This window comes from Patagioenas fasciata, chromosome 7 (genome assembly GCF_037038585.1).
Source record: "Patagioenas fasciata isolate bPatFas1 chromosome 7, bPatFas1.hap1, whole genome shotgun sequence".
NCBI lineage: Eukaryota > Metazoa > Chordata > Aves > Columbiformes > Columbidae > Patagioenas > Patagioenas fasciata.
In genome coordinates, this window is record NC_092526.1 from 1820488 (window position 1) to 1833130 (window position 12643).

At 44.8% G+C, this 12643-nt stretch overlaps 1 long non-coding RNA gene across 1 annotated transcript; it reads right to left on the reverse strand.

Annotated features, from left to right (window-relative positions):
• Positions 1-756: 756 nt before the first annotated feature.
• On the reverse strand, positions 757-9344 carry LOC139828385 (uncharacterized). Its single transcript, XR_011739909.1, has 3 exons — positions 9179-9344; positions 7432-7599; positions 757-1232 (listed from the first exon to the last, which is right to left on the reverse strand). It is a non-coding gene; the product is annotated as an uncharacterized lncRNA (long non-coding RNA).
• Positions 9345-12643: the final 3299 nt, after the last annotated feature.

The window sequence follows — 12643 nt, forward strand, 5'->3', positions numbered from 1 at the left end:
CTGGGAAATTGGCAGATTTCAGAAAAGGGGTGGATGTTTGTAGGGAAGACGAGGGCAGCAGCTCTCACGCAGGTAGGGAAAGAACACAAAGGGGTTGCAGGGAACGTGCTCTGGGAAGCCTCGGCCCCTGGCTGCCGCGGGATGCAGCCAGGATGCTGCTGGTCCAGGCTCTGAACCCCCCAGAACATCATCATCCTCCACACATAGCCATGCATAGCCTCCATGTGCTGCCCCGCACAGCCACCCCGAGCCAGCAAACACCCGTTGCAAACACAGTTTCTGCAACACAGCCCTCTACCTCCTATTTTTAAAGTTGTCAAGAGCACCTGTTTGCATTAAGGCTTTGCTTGCCTCTTGTCCCAAAGCAGGACACACACTCACATGCAAAATTTTAACACCTCCCTTCCCTCCTTCACTGAATTTAAATCTAGGCCAAGAGATACTGGTGACCATACAATTTATCTTCTCTGTAGTATATTTGTAGGAAGCTGCTTTCTTTTAGGGGACACCTTTCTTTTTCAACACCAAAAATTGGATAATTTTATTTTATGCCTGCAGAGCAGACACAATCACTGAAGAAAGAAATCAAAGGAAGCCTGAGCTCCTCAGGACTAAGCGTATCCATCAATTTGGTCACCAGCAGCTTGGGACCCATTCTGCAGTTACAGAACGTATTTTTAGCACATGGAAAAACAGTGTCATGAGCACATGATATGAAAAATACACAAAGCAATATATCATTTTTATGTCCTTTATTCTATCATAATCAGGTTAGGATTTTTTTTCCCCCCCACTTGCTTCTATTTTGGAAGTGTCTCCAGGGAGGTTGTACGAATGTGCCGGCCCATCAAACCTGCAGCAGCCACAGCAAAACCGTCCACCGCATCCAGGGAGACGGAGCAGAGATGAATGAGAAGGTTGAGGTTGGATTTGGGAACAATTTCTTCCCCAAAGGGCTGTGGGGCATTGGAACAGGTTGCCCAGGGCAGTGCTGGAGTCACCATCCCTGGAGGGTTGGACAGACGGACATGAGGTTCTCAGGACACGAGGCAGTGCCAGCGTTGGGTTAACGGTTGAACTCGGTGACATTGAGGTTCTCTTCCAACCTAAATGCTTCTGTGATTCTCTGATGTCTTTGCCCTCACCACCTTGCGGGCAAAGCAAGGACCGAGTCCTCCCACAGCTCCAGGTGCTGAAGTGATGAGCACAAGGGATCAACCACAGACATTGGGCTGAAAAGAAAGAGATTATTTTACTGTGTGAAAAATGTAAATGCACATAGAATCTCCTTTTTGTCTGTGTGTGCTGTATTTGTAAATGTACCATGAAATAAATTATGAACAGGTCACCCCCACTCTGGTTTGTTCCCAGATAACAAATGCTGGTGCCTAAATCCCACTCAGGTACCCCCGACAAATTGGAAAATGAGAGGAAGAGCAAGAAAAGTCACCATGCACCTGGAAAAAATTACAAAGAAATAAATACACGTTAAAAATATGTAGTCTAGGACAGAAACGGCAACAAGAGCGCTAAATGCATGATACACATCCCCAAGATATCCTGATGGAGCAGAAAATATTTTGGAGATGAGTTGTGTCCAGTGCCGATGGGCTGGGAGAGGCCGGAGTGCAGGAGAGCAATGCTGCTGGTTTGGAGGAAAGGCTTGAAGATGAGAGATGTTAGGCTGTGGAATAATCTCTATAAGGAAGATGTAACAATTTTATTTACAACTTTCACTCCAAACTTGAGAATATGTTCCCTGTAGGATATTGCTGCATTCCCAAGAAGCTGGACCTGGTTCTTTAACACAAACTCCCCATTGCTGCCTGATGAAATTCCCTGCCTAAGCCAATCACTGCCTGTCACTGAAACCATGGGAATGAGAAGTGCCAATCATCCTGTAAGTATTAATTACAAGAAAGAACTACTAGAAAGTTAAAGAAAACGAGCTGACTGAACACCTGGCAATTTTGGGTAGTAGATTTTAAGAAAAAGAAAAAAGAAAAGCTGTTTTCTTTCCATTTTCTTTGACTCCCTCCCCTGCAGAACCCCGCTGGCTGTTTGACAGCAAGGGAGACGTTTCAAATCCTGTTGCCCATCAGGGCACGTGTGTGTGTAATGGAACTGCCACTCAGAGCTTTCAAAATGTATATTCAGTGTTTTACAAATCCATTCAAACTTTCATTAAAATCCCTATGCGGTTAATGAAAGCTGTGTATCTCTTTATGAAATACAAATTTCAAGCTGCTGAAGAGCACGTGTTTGTGACAGAGGAGATCACTGAGATTATTTGGAGCTTTTCCTACCTGATGAGCCTATGTTGCCATCATACACAAACCACCCCTTTGTCTCACAACATGAGGGGCAAAAGGCCGGGCTGATGCTCATTCATTTGCAGAGAAATCACAGAATCACAGAATAGTTTGTGTTGAAGGGACGTTCCCAGCTCCCCCAGTGCCGCCCCTGCCATGACAGGGACATCTTCACCAGCTCAGGTTGCTCAGAGCCCCGTCCAGCCTGGCCTGGGATGTCTCCAGGGATGGTTCAGCCACCACCTCTCTGGGTACCTGGGCCAGGCCCTCACCACCCTCAGGGCCAACAATTTCCTCCTCGTGGCCAGCCTGAATGCCCCATAGCCTGATGAACCTCACTTCCCATACACTTATACCAATATTAACCCCATCCATGAATATTCCCCGATTCTAGCTCCCTGATTTTCACTGGGGGAAAACCTCCTTACCATGTTAGAAGAGAGGAAACCACACATTTCCTTAAGTAACTTTGTTCTTTGCACACTCCATATACTTGCTATCACTTTTCCTCCTTTTCAAATGGTACACCATGACCATTTTTATAGATGAATAACATCTTGAGCAAAGCATATCCACAGGATATTCTTTGAGTGAGAAATGAATTACCTTAGGAAAAAAACTAGAGTCTTATTGGAAAATGGAGCACAGCAGATCTTAGTTAATGGCACCTAACATTTATCGTATCTTGGATAGAATATGAAAATACATACATTAACTAAAAGCAAGTTTTAGGGAAAATATTGTTAGCTTGGGCTATAATAAAAGCTAAAGGCTTCCAGGGAGCTCCATTGTGCTGCACTGGGGCTGTGCAGTGGGAGGACTCAGTTAATGTGATTAAATGCTGGGGTTCAGCACTTGGCAACAGATATGGAACAGCAGCTCATTGCCTGAAAGAGGGATGAGAAGCACGAGACCTCGCGAGGAACTTGGGGGACTCAGTAGATCGGGGGCTCTGTGAGACATGGGCAAGACTTCAGCTCCCAACTACGTGCCACAATTTGAATAGACCCTGTTTATCCACTGGTTAAATTGCAGCCCCACGCTCAGTCCCCAGCTCACACAAGGGTGGATCTGGGAAGGAAATCACGATTTCCCAGATTCTACCTAAGGTCTCTCAGTGCTGGCGAGTGCTGCCCGTGGCACAGACCGTACCTGCGGGACTTCAACCGTCCCCGTGGAAAGAGCAAAGTTAGACTGTAAAAACACTTTTAATAAAAGATTGCTGCCAAGTATTGACATTCTGTCATTTGCCGACTAAGGTCCGGGAGCATTTAAAGCACTGTACTATTTTTAATTTTCATGAAAGGCCCACACTGTGCAGTGATGTTGACATCTCAGTGCTACCACGGCTTGGTCCCACATACTGAATCTCCAGGGCTTGTGACTTGGTCCTGGCTTTGCCATCCAGCAGGGCAGGGAGTCAACAGCTTGTTTTGTTTCTCAGCAGCATTGCAAAGATTCATTCCTCTGATTGAAAAGAGGGGTCTTAGCAAGATACCCAGCCTCCTGGAAAATGTGAACTGCCATTGATTCAAGCTAGTGCTTGGAGATAAAAGCCCTGAAATCGTTTGTCCTGCTGTTAATCAGTCAAAACAGGATCAATAGCCCCCGATCTAGCAAGGGAGCTGGGGTGAGCAGCAATCAGTGGGTGCTGGACCCTGCACAGTTCCCAGCCAGCAGAATGCTGCTTCATTTGTTCTTGGCTTTTATGTCAAAATTCCAGATGAATTCTGACAACCCCCACATGCCCAGAACGTAAAACACCACAAAACAGTTTAAGGCACTGTCTGTCATAGCTGTCCCATCCCTTGGATCCAGAGCATGCTCATCCTCATCTTTGCTCCATGGATGCTGCCGACCACACACTGGGAAAGAGGTTTCACCACAGCACACACGAGGCATCGCGCTCCATCAGGGAAACAATGGTCAGTTTAATAATAAAGTGGGAGATTCAGTGTTTCCAGAAGATTTGAAAATAGGAGAGCATGGCAACAGGAGGTCAGAACTTCCAGCAAGCAGTATTTCTCATTGCAGGGCCAGGACGGAGTATATCGAAACTGCCCAGGGCAGGTACTGCTGTAATGCTGGAAAGCTTCCAGAAAGGAAGGTTTCACCATTTCCCTGGATAACCCATCCTGGATTTTCCCATCATGAATCATTTTTCCTCAGATCTGACCTCAGACACCTTGACTACAAACTGCCAGTTTGTAGTGATCCATCTGCAGCAGCTGGGAAAATAATGGGTCGTGACTTTCGTTGTGTTATACACCAACTATAGGATGGAAAATAATACTTTCTCATTCAATTCTGCCATTTCTTCAGAGCAGAGACTTTTCATGGGTTATTTCCTATTTAGGAAAAGTTAAAAGAGAACAATTAGCTTGCAGTAATTTACTTAGAAACAAGGATGGGCACGGGGGAAGAGATTAATGCAGCACTGACAGTGACTCCAAGCATGGAGGAGCATTCCTGTCCTTCCTCCATTGCTGCAATGGTGCATCCTCCTCCTCACTCACTACTCATTGGAGATGCCAGAAGCCCCATCACATCCTCCAGCTCCATGAGCTCTTTTCCTACTTATAAATGTTGAGCACTAGTGGGTATGGACACGACTGGGTGTTCCCATTTGTTTCCCAGTACGTCGCTGAGGAAGGACGCTCCAAAGAAAAGCACTGGGTGGTTGACTTGCTTCATCAGCAGAGTTCATTTGTGTTGGAACAGCCCCCAGTGCCATCGCTGCCTCTGTTAGCAACACCTGGGGAACATCAGCCATGCAAGGATTGCTTGGGGAGCAGAAGGAAGCAGTGACAGATTTTACCTATTAACAAGAAGATAAAGTGCTTCTTGATCTTGTCTGGAAGACACCAGTCCACAATTGGTGCAAGTGGAAGTAAGTAGCTGTGATTTGTACTTTAACAAGCCTATGAGTCTTGAAAAGATGTTGCCAAGGAGCAGTAAACTCCTTGTTGGAGGTGAGAACCTTTCTGTAGGTGATTACTTGAACAGAACTATCAAACATAATAACCTATATTCAGGTACCATGGAGAGACCAGCTCCACCATTCAGTCTTCCCTTATTTCTTTGATTTTTAATTAGATTGTGTCTAGAAAAATATAAAATATGGAGTCCGATTTTTTTCCCAATCTATGGAGATTCAGCACGCCCATTCCAAAGTCTATTTATCCTCATGGTTCAGAAATCACACACAATTTCTGTTGAATATACCTCAAGTCACTCATGGATTCCTTTCTTCTTCCTCTTTTTTCTACAGTGAAAGGCTCTACATTACCAGTTTCCACTTAATGAGACTTAAAAAGTCTAAGCCCTGGACTTCCTTTCAATGAACCAAAAGGTTTTGGTAGTGGAATCGTGCTTATAGCACTTACCTGAACTTTTGCCAACTCAGTGTCTTTTTTTACATTTGGGCTGTTAGAACTGGACACGATGTTCCAGCTGCAGCCTCGCCAAAGCAGATGTAGAAGTAACACCACCTCTCCACCCCATCAATCTACATCCTGTTTTAAGAAGCGTGTGGATGCCAGTTGTTCTTTTGGTCCCAGTGTCATTCTTCACACCAACCTTCAGCTGATCCAATTGCAGTGACACAGAAACCCTTCAAAACCTGAGTTCCAAGGCCAGAGTCCAAGAGGCTGTGTCACCTTCTTTCTTCATCCTTACATATATTTCCCATATTAAACAATATCGAAATGTACACCGCATGAAGAGTAAAGTTTGACTGATAGCATCTATCTCATATAAAGCCATGTAGACCAGCAAACGGTTATATTTGCCTTTTGTAATCCACGATTTCAAAGTTTTGTTGCTGCCCTGTCGTGCCTGGGATGGACAGATGGATGGACAAATAGATGGAGGAATGGATGCTTGACTGATGTGCACGTGATTTGCAGGGGTTCTCCTCACAGACTCTCAACTCATTAGGACAGTGTTGGGTGTGAAGTTTCATTTTATAGCTCCGGGGAGGCTGGAGCTCATTCAACAACATCAAGAGCCCTCAGCTTGTTCTTTACGGATTTTCAGAACAGATTTGTTTAACATTTCTGCCTTCACCACCCATGACTAACAGCTGCGTTGTTCCTATCTAGTAATCTAGTAACAATACCATAGATAGTATTCCCTCGTTTACTAAACCACTTTTTTAAAAAGCCTTGCTGCAGTTATTTCTGCTTGTCATTTGTCTCCCCTTTACTCCTTTAACTTACCAGTGTGTCTGTTTTCCAGTAAATATAGATTGTTTTAATTTAAGATAGGCTTGTATGGAGCTGTTCTCGCTCACCCAATAGGTCAAGACCATTTTTCTGCGCGGGAGTGTGTGGGGACAGACCCAGTTGCAGCCTCGCTGTCCGTGCTGAAAACAAAGCCATTCCCAATCACTGCTGCATTTGAATTCTATAAGAAAAATATTTGAGCACTGAGGTTAATCCACACCTGATATGTCCCTGATTCTCCAGAGCTGCAGTTCAGCGTTGCAGCTGCCAAACAGGGATGCCATACTACTGTATTTCCTATCTCTGAAATGCACCGTGTTTAACAAGAGCTCTACGGTGTGATTGTTTCAGAAAAAATGTGGTTTGTTCCTTTCAAATCCGAAAGAAAAAAATATTACTGAATAGAAAGTAGGAATATCATGTGTTTCTTATGAAAAAAAACTGAAATGCATCAAAAAAATTGGGCCATAATTATAGAGTTGTGTTACACTCGCCTCCTAATTCATATTTTGTTCTCTTCTGATTCATTTTTAGAGAAATGATAGAACAGAGGCTAATTCAACAGAGAAATGACTTAATAAGACCATAAACCAGACACGCTGCATTGCTATAACCACTCAGTAGTAGTATAGCACAAAGCACCTATAGCAATATGTTGGAGACAGAGTTAATTTAAGAGTCATCACTTATTCAGCCACCTGAGTACAACTACCCTCACTTACACAGCGAAAGCCCCAGCTCTGTGGCACAATGATTTTGTTTGGACTAGAAATCCAAGATGGGAAAATGGAAAAAATATTAAAGCCAAGTAGTAAAACAGCTCACGCAAGCGGGAATGTGGAAAGAGAAATGATAGACTGATGCAAAGGTGATGGATGGTCACACTTATGCACCGGGCACTCCTCCAAGGAGGAGCAATCCTGGAAAAATTCCTCCTGGAGAGAAGGACGTCTATGGCAGAGCTCTGGGTCCTCGCAGTGAGTCATCTCGCCAGGGCAAGAGGAGATGTGAAAGGGTCCGAATGAGCCTCCATTAGTGCTCCAGGAGCTCAAGTGGCAGCCCTTAAATGGAGAAAGAAATTGGTGGTGGATATGCAAGCTCAAGAGGGCTGGGGAGCTTTGCCTTTTATAGCTGATGGTGCCTCTGGCCTCTCTAAGAGGCTCCTGCTTTTAGCCCCTAATTTCCTTTACAGCCACCACAGATCTCACCCAGGAGAGGTCCCGCTGAATGGGAGATGGAAGTTGGGACAACAGGCACCAGTGACAGGACATCACCTCCCGTCCCTGCAGTGGGGCTCCAGGACACAGTGATGTCCCCTGCTTTTTCCTAGAAATGCTCTAAGATGCACATTTCCCCCAAGTCATACTGTCTGACCCCTTGTCCCAGAAAGCCACCCCAAGAGCTTTTGGGTGCAGGAACACCCCAACATCCGTCCCACCAAATCAGTGGGGGATGTCATAGCCTGTACATTCAACATGTTCAAGTCTTGAATGAGACCATGTATCTTAATAGCAAGTGTAAATACACTAATTATGATAGATATAGTGAAGTCTGGATATATCCTGTCTAAACTAATGATTTATGTCCCGCAGCCCGTTCCTGGAGGAGCAGGTGACAGCATCAGAAGTGCCTGTACATGCACCCCAATCACTCCCCAGGTGTGCACAGGGAAACCCCCTCACTCAAGTATTCCTGCTTGCTCTCCTCCATGACATTGCACAGTTATTAAAAGGACAAATTTTTACCAGAAGCAAAGAAAATCATGTTTTGTGGCTCAGTCATCCAGGGAGCAACCTTGCTGATGTTCTTGGCAGTCCCAAGAGATGCTCCCAACTGCAGAGACACTGCAAGGCTACTACAATTTACTGCTATTTCTGCTCTCCCTCTGGTGTTTTTAGTCCTGATTAAGATGCCATGAATTAAGGTATCTGCAAATTTTTGCACTTACTTTGCCAACAACGTGACATGGAGCACCCATAGCTAGCAGTGCATTAAAAGCTTTATTTTCACTCTCCTTTATTAGCTTTCTATTGCTGATCCTGACCAAGCTTCTAGGATTACCAGAAAAGCACTTTTCTTTTTCCTCTGCCTGTGCAAGACAGATCTACACTGACCAATATATTGAAATTCAAATCAGCTGGAGTGACCTAACCTGCTCAGTTGAAAAATACGTTCATTGGTACTTCTGCTATTTGACAGTTTAAATACTAAAAAATAAAGCAGGAGTGTACATGTTTAAAAACTAAAAAGCTGCAGTGCTGCAGGCAGAGGCTGGGTCCACTGGGAAGATGCCCTGATGCAACCCAGGTTCATATGGAAAGGAGTAACAGGAAACCTTGTCCTGTGCTCTATCATTTGGGTTGGAAAAGACCCCTTAAGATCATCAAGTCCAACCACTGAGTCCCCCAGGATCTTCCTCCTCCACTTCATCCATTGCATAGCATGAGCAGAAAGTTCTCTGATGACCAACCAGGGTCAGTTTGGGGTGATGAGGAAACGTTTTCCTTTTTCAAGGTGAAGATCAGGGAAGGTACAAGTAGTGGGGTATAACCAGGGAATAGGGATGAGATAAAAGGATATTTCACTTATTTCTTTTCCAATAGCTCTCAGTTGAAGTTCTGAGTAACTCCAAGGACTCACCAAGAACTGATGAGCGACCTGGGTTCCCACTGGCTCTTGGTGAGGTTGGAGGGTTTCATGGATGGAATAACAGAGCATTATCTCCCTCAGTCAATCTCCAAAGCCCCTTCCCCTGGGACGGGGTTGCAAGGAAAGCAAAACACCTCAAATCAGCTTCCAACCACCTCCTGTACCTGCTGGATGACAGTCAGCACGGTCAGGTTGTAATATATTGCTGTTGGAAGATGGATATTGCACTACAAAAACTGTTCAACACATGTCTATGTTTCCACTGTGAGTTTTGCTGTTCTCCCTCCAAATCCCAAGGCAAATTAATAGGAAGAATTAATTTTGTTTGAGCCTTTGTGCTTCTACCACCAAATGATAAGTCTTTTCTTTTGAATAATCCACAATAGGTTGTGAGAGAAGCGGGGAGCAAACAAATCTCCCGCTTGGAGCCAAGCGCCAGCCCTTTCTGAAGGGGTTGTTACTGGGACAGGGAACCACAATGGAAATCAGACAGGCAGTTAATGGTATAATGAAATGAAATGCAGTTTTGTAGCTTTGTGAGATAATAAGAAAAACACCCACATTCATTTAGAGAACAAGAGCTGGCTTAAATCCTTAGAAGAGGCAGACAAGCAGTGCGTGCAACGTTTCCACAGGTAAAGCTGCTGCAGCTAATTCATAACATTACAGATGAACCTGTCACCAGAGCTGACACCGCAAATTAAATTCTGTATTCCCTCCGCAACTCTACCAATATCAGCTATATTAAATCTGTATTTAAAATAGGCTGTTGCATGTAGAGCTGAGATAAATAGCTCAGCGCATCAGTAAGAGCTTCCCACCTACAAATGCACCATGGCCATCACAACCAGCCCGTGGCGGCACATGGTCCAGGTGGCAAGTGACCGGTCCTTCCACATTGCCACCAGTGACCACAAGAAATTGGGGGAAATTAAGTAATATAGCCATAAAAGCCTACAATGTCTTTACATCTATGACACTACAGATGTCAACTTTCCAAGTGAGGAAGGAACTCTCTAAGAAAAGGTATTTAGGAGGGGGGATTATGGTATTTTTTTTCCTCAAATGGTGTTCTTGACCTACAGAACTTGTTACCAAAAGCATTTCCAGCCTTTGTAAACTGAGTGTGCACACACACAAAAATGCATCTTCATAACCTGGGTGGGCAAAGAGAACTAATTTTGATTAAATAGTCTCGTGTTTCTCCAATGCTTTGGCCCTCACCCACTGCAAATCAACAAAGCTCCATCTGAGAACGAACGTGGCAGACACCTGCACCACAGAGGTGGCCACGCAAAGGTTCTACATACATCCCCTTGCCTGCAACCTCCTCTTTTACCAACCAGAAATGCTTCAGAATTCTGAAAAGTTCTACTGCACTCTACCTATGGATGGATTTTAAGTTACACACTAGTTCCCAGCAAATAATATTTCAATTATCTGGGCTCATCAATTGCACTTCACCAGTATTCCTGCAGCGTTTCTTCCTTTCACTCAAATCAAAGAGCAATTTTGAGGCTAACAAGACAATGTATGGAACCTTCTATTGAAAATGGTTACATTATGTATTATATTTTCTGGCTTTCAGATATCTAATGACAGAAGATATTCTCTGTATTTCAATAGTAATTTAGCATACATATTTATCCTAGATAAACTAAAGAAATTCCACATGCATGCTAAGAAAGAAAGATGGAGCCTAATTTTACTCAGATCACTGTGGCGATGAGCAATTTTGGCATCACACATCAGCCATAAGTGACAATTCCAGGGAAGCTGCCTGCAGCCAGACAGGCTCGCTCAGTTACGGTCCAGAGGAACAGCTAATGTTCCTGTAAACTACTTGTCACCCGTAATAACGGGCGATTTGGAAGGGATTAGGTTTTACTGCCCGACCCACGATCAGCAGTCCCTGGACTGTATGTCTTCAGTTGCGTAGAAAAATAGAAAGTGGAAGCAGCAAGCGTCTCCTAATTAAAAATAAAAGCAACAGTTTGATGCATCACTTCGCAACGTATTTTAGATTTTATGGCAGGAGATGGGATGACAAAAAAGGAAGAGAAAGATAGAAAGCGAAGAAGAACGCACAAAGCACTTGTTGCACCGAGTGCTGCTGCAGCAAGCGCAGTCCATACAGCACCCGTCCCCTCCCCGGCTGCAGCCGTGCCCGGTAGCTCATGGGAAGCAGTTTCACAACCCTTCTCCAAGCCCCATGCAATAAACCCCACCATCTGTCCCCACCGCATCCCCCTGCCGCGTCCCGGTGCCGTACCCACCGCGTCCCGGTGCCGTACCCACCGCGTCCCGGTGCCGTACCCACCGCGTCCCGGACACCCGGCAGCATCTGTGACCAAGAGGTCCCGGAGAAGCCCGACCAAGAAGCCGCAGCTGCTGGAATCTCCCATATTTATAGAAGGGAGATGTTTACAGGAGCCCTTCCAAGGCTGCCAGCCACATATGTAAATTGTGATGATTACTGTTATTAATAATAGCAAATGGACTCGGAGGCTTTTCTGCTGGAGGCGGGTGTGCACAAGGCATTATCCCTGGGCACATCTTTTGGGTTCTTTCAAGCAGGCTAAATAAAACAAACCCAGAAGTTTTCAGCAGAACAGACAAATGTAGTTGCAGGAGCCGCTTACAACCAGGAATCCCACAGCCTGGACTGAGTGGTGTAGCTTAAAGTGGGAGCAGATCCCTTCTCAGGGGTCATTCTTCTCCATTCATGCCTTGATTCCTCTGCTCACAGAACTACTAGACTGAGAATATCACGAGTCAATTGATCATCAATATAATTTCCTTTTGTAAGTTACTCCTGTGCTTTATTCTTCATGATGTACTTCATTCCTTTTGCAAAGGTCAGGCGACTCAGATCTGTCACAAAATGAGCAAATTCACCGGCCTCTATTGCATCTCTGGAGTATCACACCATGACTGTTCAGCAGCAGGGGGGCATCTTCTTTTGCCACTGCCTGAGATTTGCATAAGGGTCATGAAAGTATAGCACCCTACAGTGCATTTTCCATTTTTAGAATCAAAACTGAATTTGCAGGGAAGGACAAGAATGTATTTTGCCTAATTAGAAATCATTAATTCCAGGGAACAGATGGAAACTGTTTGTTTGTGAGACAGATCTTCAGTTTGGTCTGTAAAGGACATGTTGCATCTGGGTAATAAATAGGTTTTTCAGCTCCTTCCTGCTGCGGACTCTGCTGCACATACTTAAAGATTGTTTGCATTTCAGCAAACACTAGAGAAGGAGCTTAAGGCACTTGGCCGCTGGAGTGCGAGGGACATTTGTCGTTAACCTCTCTGATGCTTTTGCAAGTCCCATCATGCCAGCTCAGGCAATGCTTTGCTTCTTCAGAAACAGGGCAGTTGCTAATGCAGCTGCTGCTACTATGAGCAAACCCTCCAGAGCAAGAAGATACATTCTGTTCCCATCCGTGATACGTC